The sequence below is a fragment of the Felis catus genome, chromosome D3 (genome assembly GCF_018350175.1).
Source record: "Felis catus isolate Fca126 chromosome D3, F.catus_Fca126_mat1.0, whole genome shotgun sequence".
Lineage (NCBI taxonomy): Eukaryota > Metazoa > Chordata > Mammalia > Carnivora > Felidae > Felis > Felis catus.
Window position 1 is genome coordinate 67,962,015 of NC_058379.1, and position 20,648 is coordinate 67,982,662.

At 52.3% G+C, this 20,648-nt stretch overlaps 1 protein-coding gene across 6 annotated transcripts in view; it reads right to left on the reverse strand.

Moving 5' to 3' along the window:
• The window catches only part of ZBTB7C (zinc finger and BTB domain containing 7C), a 353,805-nt gene that overhangs the window by 77,297 nt on the left and 255,860 nt on the right, over nucleotides 1-20,648 (reverse strand). For 2 of the 6 annotated variants that reach the window (XM_023241977.2, XM_045042236.1), the window contains exon 1: nucleotides 14,101-15,114. The exons of the other annotated variants lie outside the window; for them this stretch is intronic. The gene's annotated coding sequence lies outside the window, so the exon portion shown is untranslated. Of the gene's footprint in view, nucleotides 1-14,100; nucleotides 15,115-20,648 lie in introns of those variants that run through there. 6 annotated transcript variants of the gene reach the window in all.

Genomic DNA, 20,648 nt, shown 5'->3' on the forward strand with positions numbered 1-20,648 from the left:
GTGGTTATGGTCACCTCCTTATCAAAATGATATTCGTTAATGGTAAAGGGCCCGCCCCACACACTGCAGCCTAGAAGGTACTGAATGAATACTGGCTGGAAGAATGAGCTAACCAGGTCTTCTCGGAGAAAGAACACAAGGCTTGAAAGTACACAGTTCCAGAAAGAGCAATCTGGAACTACTTTCACCTAGACACAACCGAGAATGGTTATCAAAACCAGGAAAACAGCATAGCGCGACTGAAGCAGATAGAGGTTTGCACCAAACGCGAGCAATATCTCTCTGGCGGACGATGAAGGCAGGAGGGGAAAAATCTTGAGGCCCGTGGCCACGCTGCATTTACATCTCACCCAGTCAGCCCTCACTAGGTGTGCGCAAAACATATAAAGGCAGTCACAATTCACAGCATCATTGTTTGCTTTTAAATTGTATCCGAATCCAATTCAACTGATTACGCTTAAAAAGAAGAGAGGCAGGAAAGGCAAATATAAGACGGGAAAGATACACACACACACACACACACACACACACACACACAGAAGAAAATGCTGGGGTCCTAGTGGGTCATAGACCAGCCAAAGACTCCCAAAACTCAGAAAAGCATATTCCCAGAAAGAGAAATGAGAAGTCAGGTCTGGTCCCACCAGGAAGGCAAAGATTCAAAGAAAACAACAAAGGCATCGTTGGCAACCAGAGCTGCTGGCAAAGATAAAAAGATCACACATCTGAGCTGAGGGACAGGTTAATATTGGCCTGCTGGGGTGCAGGAGCTTCTGACCTAGAGCAGCACGGATAGCAGCACAGAAGAGTCACACAACTTGGGGTTGCCTGAGCAACTCTTCGGCTCTGTGGTCTGGGGTGATTTCTTTACCTCTCAAAGCTTTGCTGCCTTTATCTGTGAAGCAGGGGTAATGACAGCTGCCTTGGCAAATTGGACACATCGGTAAAAAAAATATATATATATATATATATATATACATATATATATATGCGTAGAGTTACCATATGACCAATTCTGTTGCTCCTCACTATATACATAAGAGAAATGAAAACATCCGTCCTCGAAAACCACCTGTAGGTGAATGTTCCCAGCAGCGTTATTTCCAAAGGGGAAACAACCCAGATGCCTGTCACCTGATGACTGAATAGCCAAATGTGGGTAGATCCATGCAATGGAATATGAGTTGCCAATAAAAAGGAATGAATCACCGATACCCGCTACAACATGATGACGCCTGAAAACGTCATGCCAAGTGAAAGAAGCCCAGTCACAAAGGGCTCTCCGTTTTTGGGAGCTATCCAGAACTGGCAAATCTATAGAGAGGAAAGATAGATTAGTGGTTGTCAGGGGCTGTAGGGGGAAATGGGGAGTAACTGATAATAGGTCTCAAGTTTATTTTCAAGGTGATGGGTGTGTTCTAAAAGCGATTATGGTGATGTTGCAAAACTCTTTGACTCTACTAAAAACTTTGAACTGTACGTTTTTAACGGGTGAGCTGCATGGTGTGAATTATAGTTTAGGGGCACCTGGGTGGCTCAGTCGGTTGAGTGGCCGACTGTTTGATTTTGGCTCAGGTCAGGATCTCGTGGTTCATGAGATTGAGCCCCCTGTTGGGCTCGCATTGACAGCACAGACCTGTTTGGGATTCTCTCTCTCCCTCTCTCTCTCTCTGTCCCTCTCCTGCTCATGCTAGTTCTCTCAAAAATAAACTTAAAGAAAAAGAAAAAAAAATCATAGTTCAGTAATGACATACATATATGTACGTGTATATGTGTGTGTGTGTGTGTGTGCGTGTGTGTGTGTGGGTGCGTGTGTGTATATATATACATATTCCAGTCAGTGCCTGGCATATAAAAAGCATACCCAGTAGTCCCTGTTATCTGCAGTCTGGCTTCCTGTAGTTTCATTACCCAAGGTCAACTGCAACCTGAAATCAGATGATCGTCCTTCTGACATAGGGTCAGAAGGTCCGCATAGCCTAAAACTACGTCACAGTGCCTGCGTTCTCCACCTCATTTCGTGTCATCGCGCGGTGCTTTATCACCTCACATCATCACAAGAAGAAAAATGGGTGAACAGCATACAACCAGATATTCTGAGAGAAAGACCACAAGTCACATAACTTCGATTACAGCATATTATTATCATTGTTCTATTTTATTATTGGTTATCGTGGCTAATCTCTTACTGTGCCTAATTTACAAATTAGGCTTTGTCATTGGTAGGTACAGGAAAAAAACCCCACAGTAAATACAGGGTTTGGTACTACGTGTGGTTCCAGGCATCCACTGGGAGACCTGGAATGTGTTCCCCGCGGATAAGGGAGGACTTAAATCAGAGAAGCTACCTGGTAATTGTTGGTTGTATCAGATCATTTCTCCTCCTCATTTATTTGGTGTCAGGATGCAAGAGGGGCAAACGCCACGGGGACCTAATGCCCTCCTAAGTCAGTCTTGCAATAGGCAGCCGGCTTCAGGTTTCCCTGGGTGGTCCAGTCTCCAGGTGGGACAGGAGGGGTACAAAGAACAGGGAGTGGACCCAGCAGGGTGTGGGTGTGTTGGGCAACGTGAGGGCACACCTGCAGTGCCTCCCAGGCCCTGGGCAGGCCAGCCCTGCAGCACTGGGCTGCTGGGTGTGGGGCTTCTATAAGAAGAGCCCACGCCCAGCTCTCTTGGGATAATTCGGCCTTGACCTCTGCTAAAGCTGCATTCCCATAGTGCTTTGCCAAGGCTGGCAACACATTGATCAGTGCCTCCGTGGCTCTGCACGAGATGCGTTCCAACAGGGCAACACTAAACTGTGGCCACAGTGTTTGCAGAGGCTGTATGGCCTCATCCTCTTCATTTCTGTCCTTTCTTTCTTCAGAAGACAAGCCCTCCCTGCTCGCCCCCAGTTCTGCTGACGTGTCCATTCAGGATATGGGCAGCCTTGCTTCCCGTGCCCACTGCAGACCTGTACGTGGCAAAGTCATCGCGGGCCCGCGGGAAGGCGGAGTCGAGGGCTGTTCACCTTCATTGCTCCACCCAAGGTGTCTGATACCCTTTGGTGGAACGGAATTGGACTCTCGGACCTCCTTTACCAAGCCAGGAGCTCAGCAAAGAATCTCTGTGCTCCTCACGGAGGCACTACTGCATCTCAGGTGGAACAATCTGGGGGCTGTGCTGGGCTTCGCAGAACACCTTGCACCCATGGCCCTACCCACTTAACACCAGCGGTGGCCCCCCACTGGGGAGCCCCAAAGGAGTCCCTGCACAGGCTCTCCAGATGCCCCTGGAGGAAGTGCCGCCCCAGGCCGTGGCGGTGGGGTACTGTCCCTGGTGATCTCCCAGGTCCCTTCCAGCCCTGATCAATGGCAGCCTGGTTAAGTTTAACAACCAGCTCTCCAGGAAAAGGAGGGGGGAAGGTGCCCCTGTGTAGACTGCATCGATTTCCATGGAGTATGTACTCCCACCATGACAGATTTCAAGGATGGTTTTATTGAACAATTGATTCACCAAATTCGTAAAATTTAACAATCAGCTAGAGCATTCCCAAGCTGGTACCAGCCGGCCCCAGCATCCCAGGGCCTGGTGTCGAGTGTCTTATGTACTGCTCTGAATGCTAATTAAAAATGTACACTGAATCAGGAAATCAATTGGAATATTCTATGGTGATATTTAAGAACCACCTAATACTACTCCTGATAAAAATCCTGATAGCATCCTGGGACCTGAACCAGGCTGTGGAAAATGGAGAAATGTTTCCGGAAAGGCACCACTGCCGGCCCGCACCCTGAGGGGCAGGGTGATTATGGCTCTGGCTCCTTCCTCCTCGCCTTGCCTCCCTTTCCAACCTGCAGCAGGAACCCTCTCCTCTTCCCAGGCCTCCCCTTGGAAAGCACCTGACAAACTCCTTCATCCCCAGGTGGTACAGACTTGACGTGAGCCTCCTCCTAGGGGACCTCGTGTTTCCAAAAGTGGCAACAAAAGGCAGAGGCAGTGCTTTAAACCAGAGGGTTCCAGACCTGGGCACAGGCTGGAGATGCAGCCCTGGGTGGCCAGCTCACAGAGAGGTGGCAACTGTAATAAGACACATGGAGGGTAAACCCTGTTCCAACCGGGGAGGGTTAGGGAAGGGGGCTGAGAAGATGGTGTGTGCAAGAAACTAAAATCCCTTAAAGGAGAAATATACTTAGAACTAGCCCCCAGGTTGGGGGCGGGGAGTCCTAGGAGAGGCAGGAGGGAGGGTTTAGAGGGGTAGTTGGGAAGGAGGCATGTAGGGGTGATGGATTCGTCCACTCTCCTGATTGTGGTGATGTTTTCATAGGCAGAGCTATCAAAGGGAACACTTTGTGTGCCGGTAGCCCCCCGGCAAACTGTAGACAGGGCTACTTGGCTCACCAGCTTGGACCAGACCGGAGTGGCACTAAGAATTAGGGAAAGGGGACCTGGAGTAGGGTTGGGGGGCAGGGGATAGGACCTCCGTGGCTTCCCACCTCCAAACAGCAGGGATTGCAGGGGCCCAGGGAGGGGCGAAGGGAGGAGGGGAGGAAACGGTTATATAAGCTGGCTCAGCAGGCTTCTCGGACTGCCCTGAATTGTCTGTTTGTGAAGATGAAGGTGATATAATTGGAATCAGAGCCTCAGCTGAACCAGGAAATGAGAGGAGATTTAAATACCAGGAGGCAAAGTTTACCAAGGGGATAGGAGGAGAGAGGGAGGGAGAAGGGCGGAGGGGTGGAGATGTGGGAGGGAGCTCTGGAGGAAAGAAGGGGTCAGGAGAGAGAAGGCGGGGGGGGGGGGGGGACGTTGGGAGACAGGAAGGGTGAGGAAGGAAGGAGGGATAGGAAGAAGGAAGGGAATGATGGAGGAGGGTAGAGGGGTGCTAAGGAGGAGGGGAGGAGGGAGGGGGAAGGCTGAGGAAGTGGTGGGGGGAGACTGAGGAGGGAAGAGGAAGGGGGGAAACTGAGGAGGAAGCAGGGGGAGGCTGAGGAGGAGGGGGGAGAAGTGGGGGAAGGCTGAGGAGGAGAAGAGGGAAGGCTGAGAAAGGTGGGGGGGGGGAGGCTGAGGAAGAGGGGAGAAGAGGAAAGGCAGTAGAAGGGCCCAGAAGAGGGAAAGAAGAGGAAGAAAGAAGAGGGAGGCGGAGGGTTGAGAATCAGTGAGGAAAGGCGCTGATTCAGCAAGGCCAGGGGCAGGTCACACAGTGGGCTTTCTGAGAAGATTCCTGGAGGTTGCCAGCCCCATTCAGGCAGTCAACAGGGAACGGGGAGCCTGGAGATGTTTCCGGAGATACGAGAGGCTGGGGAGGAGGTCAGAGGCGGGCCCAGAGGCTGGGCCTGGGAGACCCCGGGAGCTTGGCACAGCTTTGGGTGCTTCAGGACATGTGGGTGCTCCCGGACTGTAGGTTACACACGGCACTGACATGGGATCTTGCCTGGACAGGGTCCCCTTATGCCCTAGGGGCTCGTTTCCGAGGAAGGACAGAATCTAGGGTCATCCCTGGAGCCGGAGCTCAGGTGTGGACGTGGAACACTCCACGGCTGCCCAGTGTGGCAAAAGTCAAGTTACCTAGGACCACAGCTACCAGAGAGCAGCTGTGGAACCAGCTGGTAGAGATGATTTCCTTAGCCCCCCTCCTCTTTTGCTCTCAAAAGGAATTCAGGGGTTCCTGGGGTTTGATTTTCTGCCCAGGAAAATGTCACCTCTTCCTCCTCCCTCATGAAGATAAAACCTCTCCCCCCAAATATCCGTCAGAGTGAAACTCCACCATTAGAAAGTCATTCCTTTCAGGGTGTCTGAGGCTGGAAGAGTGACGTCACTCTTTCCCGGTCACAGGTGTCTGACTCCAGAGCCCAGGGGAACCTTTTTTTCACCTGAGGGGAAACAGTGGGGCGCCCTCAGGGGTGAAGCATCCAGGAACAGTAAGTAGCAGCAGGGTGATGTGGAGGGATTGCCAGACTCCAGGGCCTGGAGTTTTTTCATGAAGATGAGAAGCCGTCAAGAGGAACCTTGCAGTGCAGAGATTTAACAGATTTAAGGGCAAGGAGGCTAGCCTGGCCAAGCAGGAATGATAGGCCAAAGAGAGCAGGACACCTAACGTGGTAGGCTTTCCCCAGCCCGGGAACCCCGGGAGTGCGGAAATTTGGGGAAAGACAGAGCCGTGCAGACCTCAAGGTCCATCTACTCTGATGACCCCATTTTGTAGCTGAGGCAACTGAGCCTCCGAGAGGGGAGGACCCTCAGCGAGCCCAGGATGATGGGCCAGACCACAGGTTCTCCCCTTACTCCGTTCCAGGACTGACCACTCAAAAGCACTGGCAAGTTACAGGAACCTGGGGTAAGTGCCTTGTGCCCTGCTCTGCCTGTTCTGTTCTCAGTGAGGCGGAACTTGCTCCTTGCCATGGGGTCACTGGATTACCAGAGTGGTGAACCGTCCCTGCAACCGTAATAAAGTGGGGAGAGGGAGCGCTTGGGTGGAAGGCACTGAGTTTTGGGAGACAAAGTCCTGGCGGGGGACATAGCTCAGGAGGTTCTGGAGTAGGGACACTTCCTGGAGGAGAAGAGCTTGGAGCGGAAACAGGGAAAGACACTGTTTTGGTTTCCCTTGTTGGTTTCCCTGCCCCTTCCTGTAGGGCCCCTTCACTTTCCAGAACTGGAGAGATGCAGAAGTGACTTCTGCCATTACAAATGATGCTTATGGGGGCACCTGGGTGGCTCGGTCGGTTAAGCGTCCGACTTGGGCTCAGGTCGTGATCTCACAGCTCATGAGTTGAAGCCCCGCGTCAGGGTCTGCGTGGACAGTTCAGAGCCTGGAGCCTGCTTCAGAATCTGTGTCTCCCCCTCTCTCTGCCCCCTCCCCTGCTTGCACTTTCTCTCTCTCTCGCTCGCTCTCAAATATAAATAAAAACATTAAAAAAAATTATGCGTGTGGGGGCACCTGACTGGCTCAGTTGGCTGAGCCTCTGACTCTTGATCGGCACGATCCTGAGATGAAGCCCTTCGTCGGGCTCCGCAAGGAGTTTTAGATCCTCTCTCTCCCTCTGTCCCTTCCCTGCTCATGCTTGCTCACTCGTGCCCTCTCTCTCTCTCTCTCTCAAAAAAACCAGATGCTTATGACCACTTGGTAACTTGCAAGGCTTATGAATTTGAGTGGAAAAGCAGGATACGAGATTGTAAACAGTGTGCGTGTCACCGCATTGCAACAGACACCCACACAAATGGTGCCTGCCTGGCAAGTAGAGTGGGGCCAAGTGCCGAGCGAGGTTGTCCGAGGCAGGGCCTGGATGAAGAGGACGGCAAAGCGGGAGAGAGGGGAGCAGGACAGGGACTGTGGATGTAGGTTACATTTTCTAGGCCTGCTACACGGAGCAGGCGTTCCTTTATCGAAAGGAGAAAAAAATACTACATTTTCAAAAAAGAAAAAGAGCCTTCTTGCGCAGGAAGAGACCCAAACACAAGCAGCTCTTCACCCCACAAATACTTCCTTGCCTTGGCCCAGGCTCGGGGAACCTGGTTTCTGCCCGTCCCCCGTGGTCCACGGGCTTCGCGAGCAGCAGGATGGTCGGGAGACGTGTGCGGGCTCAACGGGGAAGGACCACTCAGCTCAAGTGGCACCGCAGGCTGGACAGACGGCTGTCTATCCCAGACTAGGAGACTGAGGCCCAGAGAGATAAAGTGACTTAACCACAGGCCCACGGGAAGGTCGTTAGTGGGAGAGACCACGGATCCTTAAATGCGGCGTGGTGACCATTTCTGTTCTACGTACTGCTTTATGGAATGTATCACAGCCATCATCATCATCACTGGGCGCAGCAGTCTTGTCTCACAAGGACAAAAAGAGATCATTTTCTGTGTGTCTTTCGCACGCAGTCCTCGGGGCCCCTCCGGGCCCCGCGCCACGCCGATCAGAGGGTAGACGCCCTCTGGCTTCGGTGACCACACGTACATTCGCTGCCCTGCATCTGCTGGCCGCTCTGTCCCCTCACCTGGTTGGAAGAACAGACCTCTAAAAGCCTCTCCATTGCTGGCACCTCTTCTCCAGCCGGCAGAGCCTTTTTAAGAGGCATGCTCTTTAGGGAGCTAATTACCTAATTAGTGCATCTAGAGGAAGGCTTAAGTCATGAGGCTGATAATAAGGCAAAACCCACGGAACAATTGTGCTAGGCGGCTCCTTGCTGCCAGCCTCGTTGTCTGCGTCAAATTATTAATTACGATTCTTAATCACTCCTTTTCCCGTCAGAACCCCGGAGATTTCATTCCCTTCATCGCCTGGCCTTCCTAGAATACGCGGTCCCGAATGTCTTTCTTCTTCAGGGCGGTGGGAGGGGCGGACGGCTACATCTAGACTAAGGCGGTCGGTCATGCTTTCTGCCCGGACCCGAGAGCCACCGGCCTGACCGCTGAGCTGGGGTCTCCCCCTGCCCGTGGGTGCTGTCCTGGGGAGGGTGTGCTTGGGCGGGTAGGGCCAAGGAGGGGGTCCAGGATGCCGGACAGGGCAGGGGAGCCCAGAGCAGCTGTTGTTAGCCACGTGACAGGGGTGTCAGGCACAAGAGAGATTAGGTTTACTCCTAATACTTCTGTCCTGTTGCAGGACAGAAACAGAACCGGTGAGAATGCTACGTGGAGCTTCCATTCCGGTATCACGGGGTAACTCTGCCAGTTAGAGCTGTGTCAAGGACGGTGGGGTCTGTCGGGGGGGCCAAACCAGCCTCCAGTGCCCGGACGCTTTCTGGCGGCTGGAGGATTCCTCCCTCCTCTGTGCCTCTTTCTACCCAAAACTGCCCCCCACCCCCGCCCCGAGGCCAAGACCGTGCCTGACTCACACCTGTGTCCCTCTCACAGCCCCCGGGGACAAGGGCTCCTCCAACGTCTGTGAATTTGAGTTGGAATAAAAAACAAGCCCAGATTTCAACGCATCAAAAAACAAGAAGAGAAAATGGAATATTGGGATTGGGGGGGGAAAGGTCAGCGGGGGCTTAGTTTTCGTGCTCGACTTTTCTCCAAGGGGCGAAATTTCTGTAATATTTGTGACACCAACAATGAAACTTCGAGATCCGAAAGTCAATATGAAACTTTACTGGAGTCCTGAGATGGCATTTTCTCCTTCTAAATATTTGGTAGCCCAAGGTGAGCTACGACCCAGGACTGTTCTGAGACGGTCACAGCTGTCAGGGGAGGGGGTGGTGGGGAGAGACCTGGCGGGGGGGGGGGCGGTGGTAGGAGGACCAGGGTACAGGAGGCAAGTTCTCCTTAACCTCGGGTGTGACAGAGGATGAGGTGGCTGCGGAGTCAGCTCAGCCACAACGGTGACCCTCACTCTGGGGCCTTCTTGTAGACGGACTTCCCGTGTTCATTCATTTTTTTTTTTTATTTTTTTTATTTTTTTTATTTTTGGGACAGAGAGAGACAGAGCATGAACGGGGCAGGGGCAGAGAGAGAGGGAGACACAGAATCGCAAACAGGCTCCAGGCTCCGAGCCATCAGCCCAGAGCCTGACGCGGGGCTCGAACTCACGGACCGCGAGATCGTGACCTGGCTGAAGTCGGACGCTTAACCGACTGCGCCACCCAGGCGCCCCCCGTGTTCATTCATTTTTAGAGACCAACCTTGTCAAAACAAGGTTGTCAAAACAAAACATCTGTGCATGTAAAACAGGAGAAACTCAGGCATAGCCCGTCAAGGAAGAAAAAAGAAAAAAAAGAAAAAAAGAAGAAGAAAAGAAAAAAAAAACCCCACAAATGCACAATGTTTTGATAGGCAAGTTAGCAATTTAGGACCTAAAATTATTATGTACATTTTCTTTGAGGTGGCAATTCTACTTCCCACTGCTTATCCTAATAATTAAGTACGTGCAATGGTTTTATTACCCGGCATTAATCTCAGTATTGCTATGCCATGGGAAAAAATTTTAAATGTCCAAAAAAAAAAAAAAAAAGGTTAAAGTATGAGATGGTACGTTTATACAATGAAATGACTTGTAGCCATGAAAGTAATGCAGATAAATAATTTACTAGCATGGGGATATGTTCTGTTGTGACATGTACAAACACTGCTGTACAGAATGATCCCAATTTGCATACTAAGACATGTTCGCAGAAAAATGTCTGGAGTAATATAGGTATATATTTTTAAGATTTTTTTTTTATAATTTTTTTTTCAACGTTTATTTTTTGGGGACAGAGAGAGACAGAGCATGAACGGGGCAGGGCAGAGAGAGAGGGAGACACAGAATCGGAAACAGGCTCCAGGCTCTGAGCCATCAGCCCAGAGCCTGACGCGGGGCTCGAACTCACGGACCGCGAGATCGTGACCTGGCTGAAGTCGGACGCTTAACCGACTGCGCCACCCAGGCGCCCCAAGATTTTTTTTAAAGAGTTTATTTTGAGAGGGAGACAGAGCATGCACGTGTGCGTGTGGGGGAGGGGCAGAGAGCGAGACAGCGAGAGAAAAAGAGAGAGAGAGAGAGAGAGAGAGAGAGAGAATCCCAAGCAGGTTCTGCATTGTCAGCGTGGAGCCCGAGGCAGGGCTCGATCCTACGAACCGTGAGATCATGATCTGAGCCGAAATAAAGAGTCGGAAGCTTAACCCACTGAGCCACCCAGGCGCCCCTGGCGTAATATATATTTATAATAATCACGCTCAGCAAGAGGATTATAGTGGTGTCATTCCCTTTCTCTTATTGTCTGTATTCTCCTAATCCTGTCTTTCAACAATGGATGTGTGTTACTTCTATAATTTAAAAAAGAAGTTTAGTACTATGTATGCTTTCTCCAGGAAAGGCAGATCATTGCAGACGGTTGAGAAAAAAAAACTTTGCAAAGTGTATGTGTAGAAACCCATTATGTGTGTGTGTTTGCGTACATTCAGAGAAAAACGAGAGGAAAATTCTAAGAGGACTGTGAACAGGGGATGAAGGGTACCCTTTCTAAATAGGGGGAAGATGAGTATTTCGGTTGTTTAAACCTTTCTATGTAAAATAACTATTTTAACATAAAAAGCTTTGAACTTAAAGACCGCGTGGCCTCTTAATTGCTTACTGGGTTCAGCGCTTTAGAGAAAGGGTAACAGTCATCCATGCAGATCACACCTGACTTTGAGGGCCCATCAGAGGAGAATCCGCCCGCACGAAGCCAGTAAGCTGACAGGGTGATATTTCCTGAGCAATCCTTGAAGGTGCCCTTCCTGCAGTCAGTCCTGTGAACGGGCATTGTGTGGCAGACAGGAGAATGACACGAGGGACAAGTCCCTGAGCCTGCTGGCCGGTAGACCACCCGCGACGCCAACTCCCTGCAGTCTTGCTTCCACACCTCGGTTTTCCTCATCTGCTCAGATGGGGATACTACTGTGACCTGCCTCCTTTCTTGGCTTGTGGGTGTTCACGGAAAAGCAAAAATCCGCAGGCGCAGGAAGAAAAATCACAGGAAAGACACAGAAGAGACAAGAAGGTAAGTTCAATAGGGCCATTTGGAGCTAAACTGGTTCGGAACTCACTCTGGCCCCCAGGGCTGGCAGGAGACAAGAGTCAGGAGGTGCTCCGTGGGGTCCATACCTCTCACCTCATCGGGGACTGCCTCCTGACCGAGGAGGGGGTCAGGAGGCTCCAAGTCAAGAGGAAAGCCACGCAAACCTGCAGGTCTAAATTTCTTCCAGAATCCCAGACACGGAGAACGTGCAAATGATGAACTCATCCGCAAACCCGGCCCCGACGCAGATTCGGTCTCGAGTTGCATTTTGGCTGCCGGTGGTATAAACACGGCCCCGGCTATATCAGTAACCAGCTCGGCCTCCTTCCTGTGCGAGGCGTGCTCCTGGCCAACCATCAGTGGAGCCGCACCAGGAAGCGGCACACGGGGTGGCTGCGGAGGAGGCACTGCGGGCCGGGCGGCGCCGGAGACCTTGGGCAAGTCCCCCTTCACTCGGGGTCTTTGTTGACTCATCCGTAAAATGAGGGTTATGTTGCCCCGTGAAAGGTCTGTTCCACTTTTGAGCTCCTGGGATCACTCGGTAACCCAGACGCCGTAGTTCGGTTCTTGACGGCGGTCACAATACTGGGATGGATGTAAATATACAGGAGGCCGGAGTACTGGGCAGGAAGGAGCTCAAGATAATATCCAACTAGGAGCTGACGGACAGCTGGGGGAGCGAAAATGGGTACGACCACCTTGGGACACGATTCGGCATTATTTTACGAAGGGACGCACACGTACCCTCTCACCCAGCAATCCCACTCCTTCATGCAGAGCACGGAGAAACTCCCGGACCTCTGCTCCTTCCTACCTAGATGCTTCCAGCTCAATCTGAGGCTACCTCCTCTTCAGTCCTCAGGACGGATGAACACAGGGCCCGTCGGGTCCAAAGTCAGCTCCCACCCCCGGTCTCTGCTGGGTTTGCTGTCTTCCACGACTGCCCCCGCCTATCTCTCTGCCGGTCACACTGGGGCCGGCCAGGTGCTCATCTTTCTGTGGCTGCCGTGGCCTGCTCCCTCCATGCCGGTGGCTCTCCGGATCTTGCCACTTCCCAGAGCCTTAGAGGGTCCTTGCTCTGACCCCTCACCTCCACAGGCTGCCCTGGCCACTGCCTGCCCGGACCTCGACCCTCTGTGCATATCATCTTTAGTCCCAGTGCAGACTTAGAGCCGGCCCGCTACGTGCCCATCATCCTCTCGTTGCCCCCCGCGGGGAGATGCTGAACAAGCATGGCTCCTGCATTGCTGTTCCACAGCGAGAAGCTGACAGAGCCAGCGCACAGAGGACAAAGAGGCAGCTGGCTTCTGCTTTTACCCTACGCCTCCCTCGGCGGAGGTCCACATCAGGCAGGGCACCCGTCCTGCCTGTCACGTGGAACCTATTCTTGTAACACAATCAAGCTGCCCTTGGCCGAGGCCCGAGGCCCTTTCTCCCCCAGCCCACATCTCCTGCGCATTCCTGTCCAGGGTGGACAAGTCCCAGGCACCTCGTGTTTACAGGCTGCCTTGCAGAGGTGGCCCAGCAAACGCTCCGAGACCCAGACAGGAGCCGGGGCCCAATCTAGGGCCCATCAGAGTCTGGAGACGAGTGCTGGGTTGGCAGGGTCCCAGAGGGGTGTGGCCGCTCTCCCAGAGATCCTGGCAGGTGCGAAAGGATAAGCACACACCTGTCAGTGATTTCCTGGGGGGCGTGGCCTCTGCCAGTGCTCGCAGGTTCTCCTCCCAGTCTTGGTGCCTCAAAATCTCCTTCTACTGGGCATCACCTTACCTGTCCTTCACCTCCCTGCCTGGGACTTCTGTTCATATCAGCAGAGCTAAGCAACACCTGTCTTAACAAGACCTTGCTCTAATCACGACCCTCCTGGCTCCGCCTTCAGGGTCCACGTCACTCACTCAATTTATCACTGGCTCACTTGCTATAACATCCGATGAGCCCTTGGCAAGTCCTAGGCACTCTTGCGGACTGTGCTGGGGACTGGGGGACACAAAGATAAGAACAAGGGCCACACTCCTCAGACTGTCCCTCAAAGCCCTCCTCTGTGGGGACCCCACCTACATTTCCGGCCGGATCCTACCTCTCCCCTACCTCTACCTCCTAATCCAGCCAATCCGGAATGCTCACTTTCCGAGGACACCTGAGCCTGCCACCACTATGGGTCTGCGTCTATCATTCCTCGTATATTGCTGTTGAAATCCTTCCAGGACCCGTTCAGGGGACACCTCCTCCAGTAAGCCTTCCTGGTCAACCCCACCAGAAGCTGGTGTCGGAAGAGAGAAGGCACAGGACCTGCATCGCCCAGTCCATCTAGTTCTCCGGTCACGTTGTGAGAAAAAGGGTGCTACATTCCTCAAGGGCAAAGGCTCTGCTCTCTGATTCTTTCGCGTCTCCCATGGTACTTAGCACACCTCTGCGCACCTGAGAAAAAAGCTGTGACCTGAGAAAGGATTTCATTTTTTCCTTTCCAGTGATGCAGTTTTCCTGGGGATGGGTTAGAGCTGGGAGTCTAGCCAGCTGCCTCCGTCACTCCGAGGACCCAGCAGCCATGGAAACGACGGGTCTATTTTCAAGCAGAAACAGGCTATCCCACGGCATACCAGTCCCTCCATGAGCAAAGCAAGTTGTCAGCTTGCTTTATAAACCATGAATCTTGCCTTACCGTTATCTGCAATGCAGGTGCCTCAAAGGCATGAAGGGTGTCTAGCGGGCAGGGCAGACCAGAACCCACGGCCAGCATCAGCAGATGAAAGGTAACCGAGAGAGATGAATGAATGCCAAGTAAGTGAGTTCTTGGGTGGCTCTGGGAGGGTCACTTAGCCTTTCTGTCCCTCAGCTTCCGACCTAACGCGAAGACAGCCTTCCGCGGAGCGTAAGCTCATGGGTGTTACAGGGAGACTCCACGGGTTCAAATCTTAGCTCAGTCAATCTCCTACCGTGACCGTATACAAGTTACGTGACCGCTTCGGCCTCATTTTCTCATCTATAGAATGGAAATAATCACTAGCCCCTCCCTGGATGGTTGTGAAGGTTCAGCAAGTCAACACAAGTGAAACACTTAAAACAGAGCCTGGGCATCACACGCTCTGTGGGCGGAGCCTTTGTGACGTCTAATGAGCCATCCGCGCGGAGCTAAGCTTTAGTCAAAACATACCAAACTAGTCTCCAGAGCAGCGGTACTGATTTCTATTCCTTCCAGAAGACCTGAGTGGGGAATATCTGTTTCACTTCACCTTTGCTTTTATTACGTTGACACAGCGTTGTGAAATGGACGAGTTAAAATAAAAAAAAAAAAAAAAATGTAGCATCAGGGAGCTTTAACTTGGGGATTTTCACCAGTAACGAGGCGGGGCAACAACTGCTTCATATGTGAACTGGTCATTAGCCACATGCAATCCCACATCCGTCAACTGTCAGCTCCTTTCCCCCCCTTTTATGCCACTGAGACCCGTGCCTTTCTCTTAAGGTTTCAGGAGCTCTTCATAGGGTTGATACCTTAACTTTGTTTGGCCAGATGTGTTACATACACCTGCTTTAAAACATTTTAAATAGGCAAACGTTCATAGGGAGACCTAAAGTATTCAGTGTTTGCCGGAGTATTCCTCTTGTAGCATTTTAGCCTAAGAAAATACGGCTGACTCAGTCAGAGGAGCATGTGACTCTTGATCTCGGGGTTGTGAGTTTGAGCCCCGTGCCGGGTATAGAGATGACTTAAATAAAAAAAAAAAAAAAAAAAAAAAAAACTTTTAAAAAACTCTGGGGCGCCTGGGTGGCGCAGTCGGTTAAGCGTCCGACTTCAGCCAGGTCACGATCTCGCGGTCCGTGGGTTCGAGCCCCGCGTTGGGCTCTGGGCTGATGGCTCAGAGCCTGGAGCCTGTTTCCGATTCTGTGTCTCCCTCTCTCTCTGCCCCTCTCCCGTTCATGCTCTGTCTCTCTCTGTCCCAAAAATAAATAAATGTTGAAAAAAAATTAAAAAAAAAACTCTAAAGACTAAATATTTTATTTTTAAAAAAAATTTTTTTTTCAACTTTTTTATTTATTTTTGGGACAGAGAGAGACAGAGCATGAACGGGGGAGGGGCAGAGAGAGAGGGAGACACAGAATCGGAAACAGGCTCCAGGCTCTGAGCCATCAGCCCAGAGCCCGACGCGGGGCTCGAACCCACGGACCGCGAGATCGTGACCTGGCTGAAGTCGGACGCTTAACCGACTGTGCCACCCAGGCACCCCAAGACTAAATATTTTAAAAAAGAAGAAAATATTCAGATTTTGGAGTCAAAGTGTTCATTCTCGTGCTATTTATATTAGGGAAAACTGGAAACCAAATGTTTAGCTATTGCGGCATATTAATGTGTGTGAATAATGTGAAGCCATTACAGTGAGTTTCCTATGAATGAGTAGAAAATGCTCATAGCTAAAATGTTAAATGAAATAAAGCAGCACAATATCCAGCGTAATCCCAATACGGACAAAATAAAAAAAAAATTACACAAGTGCTTTACAAAAGTCTGCAAGAAGTTATACCAAAATATTAATAGTATTAACCAGAGCTATTTCTGAGTGGTAGAATTACTGATCTCTTCAACTTTGTACCTTTCTGGCTTTCCAAATTTTCTATAACAAATGTATTTTTTCACATATTTTTTTCTTTACAAAAAATTTTTTTTAATATTTATTTTTGAGAGAGACACAGAGAGAGACAGAGCACGAGCGGGGAAAGGGCAGAGAGGGCTGGAGACACAGAATCCGAAGCAGGCTCCAGGCTCCGAGCTGTCAGCACAGAGCTCGACGTGGGGCTCGAACCCACGAACCACGAGATCATGACCTGAGCCGAAGTCAGACGCTTAACCGACTGAGCCACCCAGGTGCCCCTCACGTATCTGTTCTTAAAGGAGATTTATTTTTATCCCACCAGTCTCTCAAAACCCAGCGCCCATCAGATGCCTCCCTTGGAGGCTTCTTAAAACACAGATCGCTGGGTCCCTCCCCTGGACTTCCTGGCCCGAGATTCTGCGTTTCTAACAAGATCCTCGGCCATGCCGCTGGTCCAGACCACACACTTTAAGAACCAAGCCTCTATACTAGAGGGTATCTTTTTTCTCCGTTGCCTTGTTTGCATCCAGATTGAGGTGATGAACACTGGTGCCCGCTTTTCCTAATCTTTGAAGATTGATTGTTTCCACCCAGCAAGAAGGAGCCAGAACATCACCGCAAGCCCAACCAACAGGCAAGCGTCGTCTTTCCCGCTGCCAGCCCCACATTCTTGGAAGACCTATGTTCCACACATTCCTTCCCTAAAACTACCAGGCACCTCCCTTGCCTTCTCATTTTACAAGCAGATGAACTTTGGGGGGTCTGGGCGCACTTCTCATTCGTAGTCAGCTCCCATACTTTGAATGAACTTTCACATGTGACGGGCAGGTCCTCCCAGTGGGACCCCAAACTCCCAGGGGGCTCGGGGAACCCTGCACGGGCCTGGCACAGGTGCTTGGTAAATACGTGATGGTTTGTTTGGGTGCTCCAGGGACTGTTACAGGCTGGGAGGACCCAGGGGAGGGCAGAATTGGCCGGGCCTTACCCTCAGGAAGCTTACGTGCTAGTAGGAAGGCATACGATATCACAAAAACATAAATAATCTCATCGATGGGGAAGAGCACTCTGAAGAAAGTAAAACAGAAGGAATAGAATTGTAAGTAACGGGAGTGGGGGGGTCTCCTTTATTTGGGGGCTCAGAAGGGGCCGCCCGAATCTGCAGGGTGTTGGCCCTCAGTGAGGTCAAAGGGACAGAGCGGATCTCGCTGGGTCTGCCAGGCCGGGGTTCCTCAAAAGTAACCTGCACCGTGCCCTGAGATTTCTACTCAGTAGGTCTGGGGTGGAGCCTGAGATCCTGCATTTCCATCGAGCTCCCAGGTAGGGTCCAAGCCGCTGGTCCAAGGACGGACCTCTGATTAGCAAAGGCTTAGGCCAGAGTTAAGTTTAGAATCTAATCACAGTGGGGTCCACTGAGAGTTTGAAGGTGGGGAACGACGGATCCTATTTATGTTTTAACGAGATGATTCTGGGGGAGAGGACATCTGGGAGGCTCCAGATCACAGCCCGGGAAGCAGGAGCTCGCTAGGCAGCTGGAGGTGGCAGCGGAGGTCCGGAGGAGGGGTCGGGTCCAGGATGTGTGTTCGAACGCGGGCTAGCAGGACAGGCTGTGTGACTGGGCTCTGGGGGAGGGGAGTGGTGGGGGGAGCAAAGGAGATTGAACCTGCCGCCCAACAGGTGGCTTTGGCTCAGGTCGTGATCTCATGGTTCATGGGTTTGAGCCCCGTGTCGGGCTCTGTGCTGACAGCTCAGCACACCTCAAAGGGCAGGACCATACTGAACCTCATCCTCCCGTCAACCCATCAACGATTTACTCGGGGACTGAACTGGGTGGCTTTTTTGGCACCGTGCACACACAATCTGGGCTCCGGGATCCCCCTGACGTGCCTGCAGGTGAGGCTGGGAAGGCACATGGTAAGTTTGCACGCTTGAGTCCTCCTGGAGCATCAGCTCGGAAGGGAAGGCACACGGCTGCAGGTGGCAGCTGGGCCCTGGGAGGCTCCAGGAGAGTAAGTGGGCACCTCGGGGGTCTCTGTCTTGACCTTCAGGCTGACACGGCCCTCCCAGGGCGGTCCCAGGGCTTCTCCCGGGGAGGCAGCCGCTTTCCATCATGCCTGCTCCTATGCTTCCCACAGAGCCGGGCCTGGGAGCGCTGTTCTCTGTCTTCCACCCCAGCTGAAAGAGAGCCATCTCTCAGGGACAGAGCTCCAGGCCATGGAGCCTGGCCACGATCCAAGAAGAACGGGCGGAGAAGAAAGAGAAGGTGGACCACCCGTGCAGGGACAAAAATCTTACATAAGCGACTCTCAGGCTCCCATGTGTTTGTATCTTCACGGTCGGCCTGTGCTCTGCCCCCACCAGAGCCTTCCCCTTCCTGGCACATGCCAAGCTGTTCTTGCTGTGCATCGTCAACCTTCTACAGCCTTCCACGGTTGCTCCAGCCTTCCTTTCATTCCTTTCCAATGTTGGCTTCACGCTCACTTAAAACTATTTTGTTGATTGTATCACAATATCCAAGGGCAATTGTTGAAATGCACGCGCTAGAATCCCTGCCCCATGCTTACACTTACACCACACCTGTTCCCCTCTTTTAGTTCCCTTGGAGCCGGCACCCCATGCGTTCCCGTTTATGCAAACGCGATTCTGGACTTAGCTCTGTGCGGAACTGATGGGCAGTCATCCTCAAGGAAGCTTTGGATTGGATGAAAAGAGGCAGTCCGGCAGGGAGGGGGATGGCAGGAGAGACAGCAAGAACAATGCCGTGAGTCCGCACCTGGCCAGGCAGGCATGTTGGAGGAGTCCTTGAAATTAGAGCTTAGAGGACAGGCAGAGGACTGCGGGACCCTGATGCCAAAGAGGGCGCGGAGAGAGGGAGAGGGCTGTGCCGGGCACACGGTGGCTTTGCTGTCCTGAGGGCTCCAGGGGGGCCCCGGGGAGGCCGGCTTCTCATGGTGTAGCAGCGGCGAAGCTGGAGAATTAAAGTGTGAAGCGACCTGTGCCTGGGGCCCCGTGAGACCCCACGGTCCCTGCTGACTTACAGTCTGGGGAGGTTTCCTGCCTGTGCTGGGGGAGGTGCTCGCGGCTGGCTGAGCTGAGCTGGACGGGAAGGGGGATCTGCATGGACGATACGGATGCCAGCACAGCCTGGTGGAGACACAACGGCGTGGGCAGCACAAGCTTAGTTCTGTTACTTCTTTTAATGGTGCTTCATACATCCACTTCCACGTTGCCGGGCGAGGTCTGCGTTTGTCCTGTTCACGGTATACGATATTCAACCGAGTGGATGGCAGAAAATGGGTATCACCATTCTCTGATTTTGGACTACCTCGATTGTTACTCCTCTTTCTCTCTCTTATGAAGATGAAGTCGTTATTTTATCTTTACTTTAGAGGCGCACGGACTGCTGGAGCAGGCTGTGTAGGGGGTGAGGGTAGAGAGCACACGTGCTGCCCTGCCCGTGTGCAAGTTCCCCGTGAAAGGGGCCTCTAAGCAAGTGGTGCCATTTACCCCCACTTGCCGTGCAGTTCTAGCTGGTTTCGCTGAGAGGGCTCAGAAGAGCGAGGCTGGTGAAGGCTGGGAGCGCACGCATCAGGCTGACTTAATCTGTTACAACACGCTCCGGTGAAGCATCTGGAATGGGCAGCAAAGTGCACGGGGTGGAAGCAGGGCGGGGGCATTCCAAGGGAGAGGCGAGAACCAGAGGCCAAATGAACATGAGCAAGAATTCCCTGGAACGGGAGGGAGTGTTCCAGAATGGGGAGTGGGGAGTCCCCGTCCAGCTGTATATACAGTCTGCCCCACAAAGGAAAACTGCCCACACCCTGTGCCTCTGTGACCCTGTGCCAGATTCACTGGGGGGTGCTCCGTGAATGAATGAATGAATGAATGAATGAACGAATGAACAAACGAATGAATGAACGAAGGAGTGCGTGAACAGACACAATGGCAGCAGCTTATGTAACTCACACAATGTAATCCTCAACCCCCACCCCCACCAGACCCTGACCCCCTGTAGAAGGGAGGGGTGAGGCTGGGAGGAGCCTGTCCCTGGGGCTCTGTCCAAATTGGCTGACACCCTAAACTGTAGCATCTCCCTCCTGGCAGCTGTGGCCTGGGTGATGGGTCCCCAGGCACAGAGACCTCCAGCCTGCTGCCTATAACGGTACCTAAGCATGGATCACTGACTGCCTTATGGCCACCTATCATGTGCTTGGCTCCATGCAAAGCCAAGGGCTGTGGGAGGAGGAGAGGGCCTTATGGGATACACTTCCTGTCTACAGTAAGTTTACGAACTAACGAGAAAGACGAGCCATGTACAGAGTGCAGAGGGCACAGAGGTGAGCCACTCAGGTCCCGCTCCACATTCGCTGCTGGGAAGCAGTCAGTGGTCAGCCCTCAGCTCAGAACAGCCGTTGGAGGACTTCCTGGGCTGCAGAGCCACCTGACCCAAAGACATACCTGTCCAGGGACACCCACATTCAATGCCTGCCTAAGGCATCAAGGGCTCTATTAAGGCAGGGCGTTTTGACCCAACCTGGGACAAACCAGAAGGGGTCATTTCAGCTCCAAAGTTCCTGTGGTTTGGGCTGAAGCTGTTGGGGCTCATTATCAGTGTCTCCTC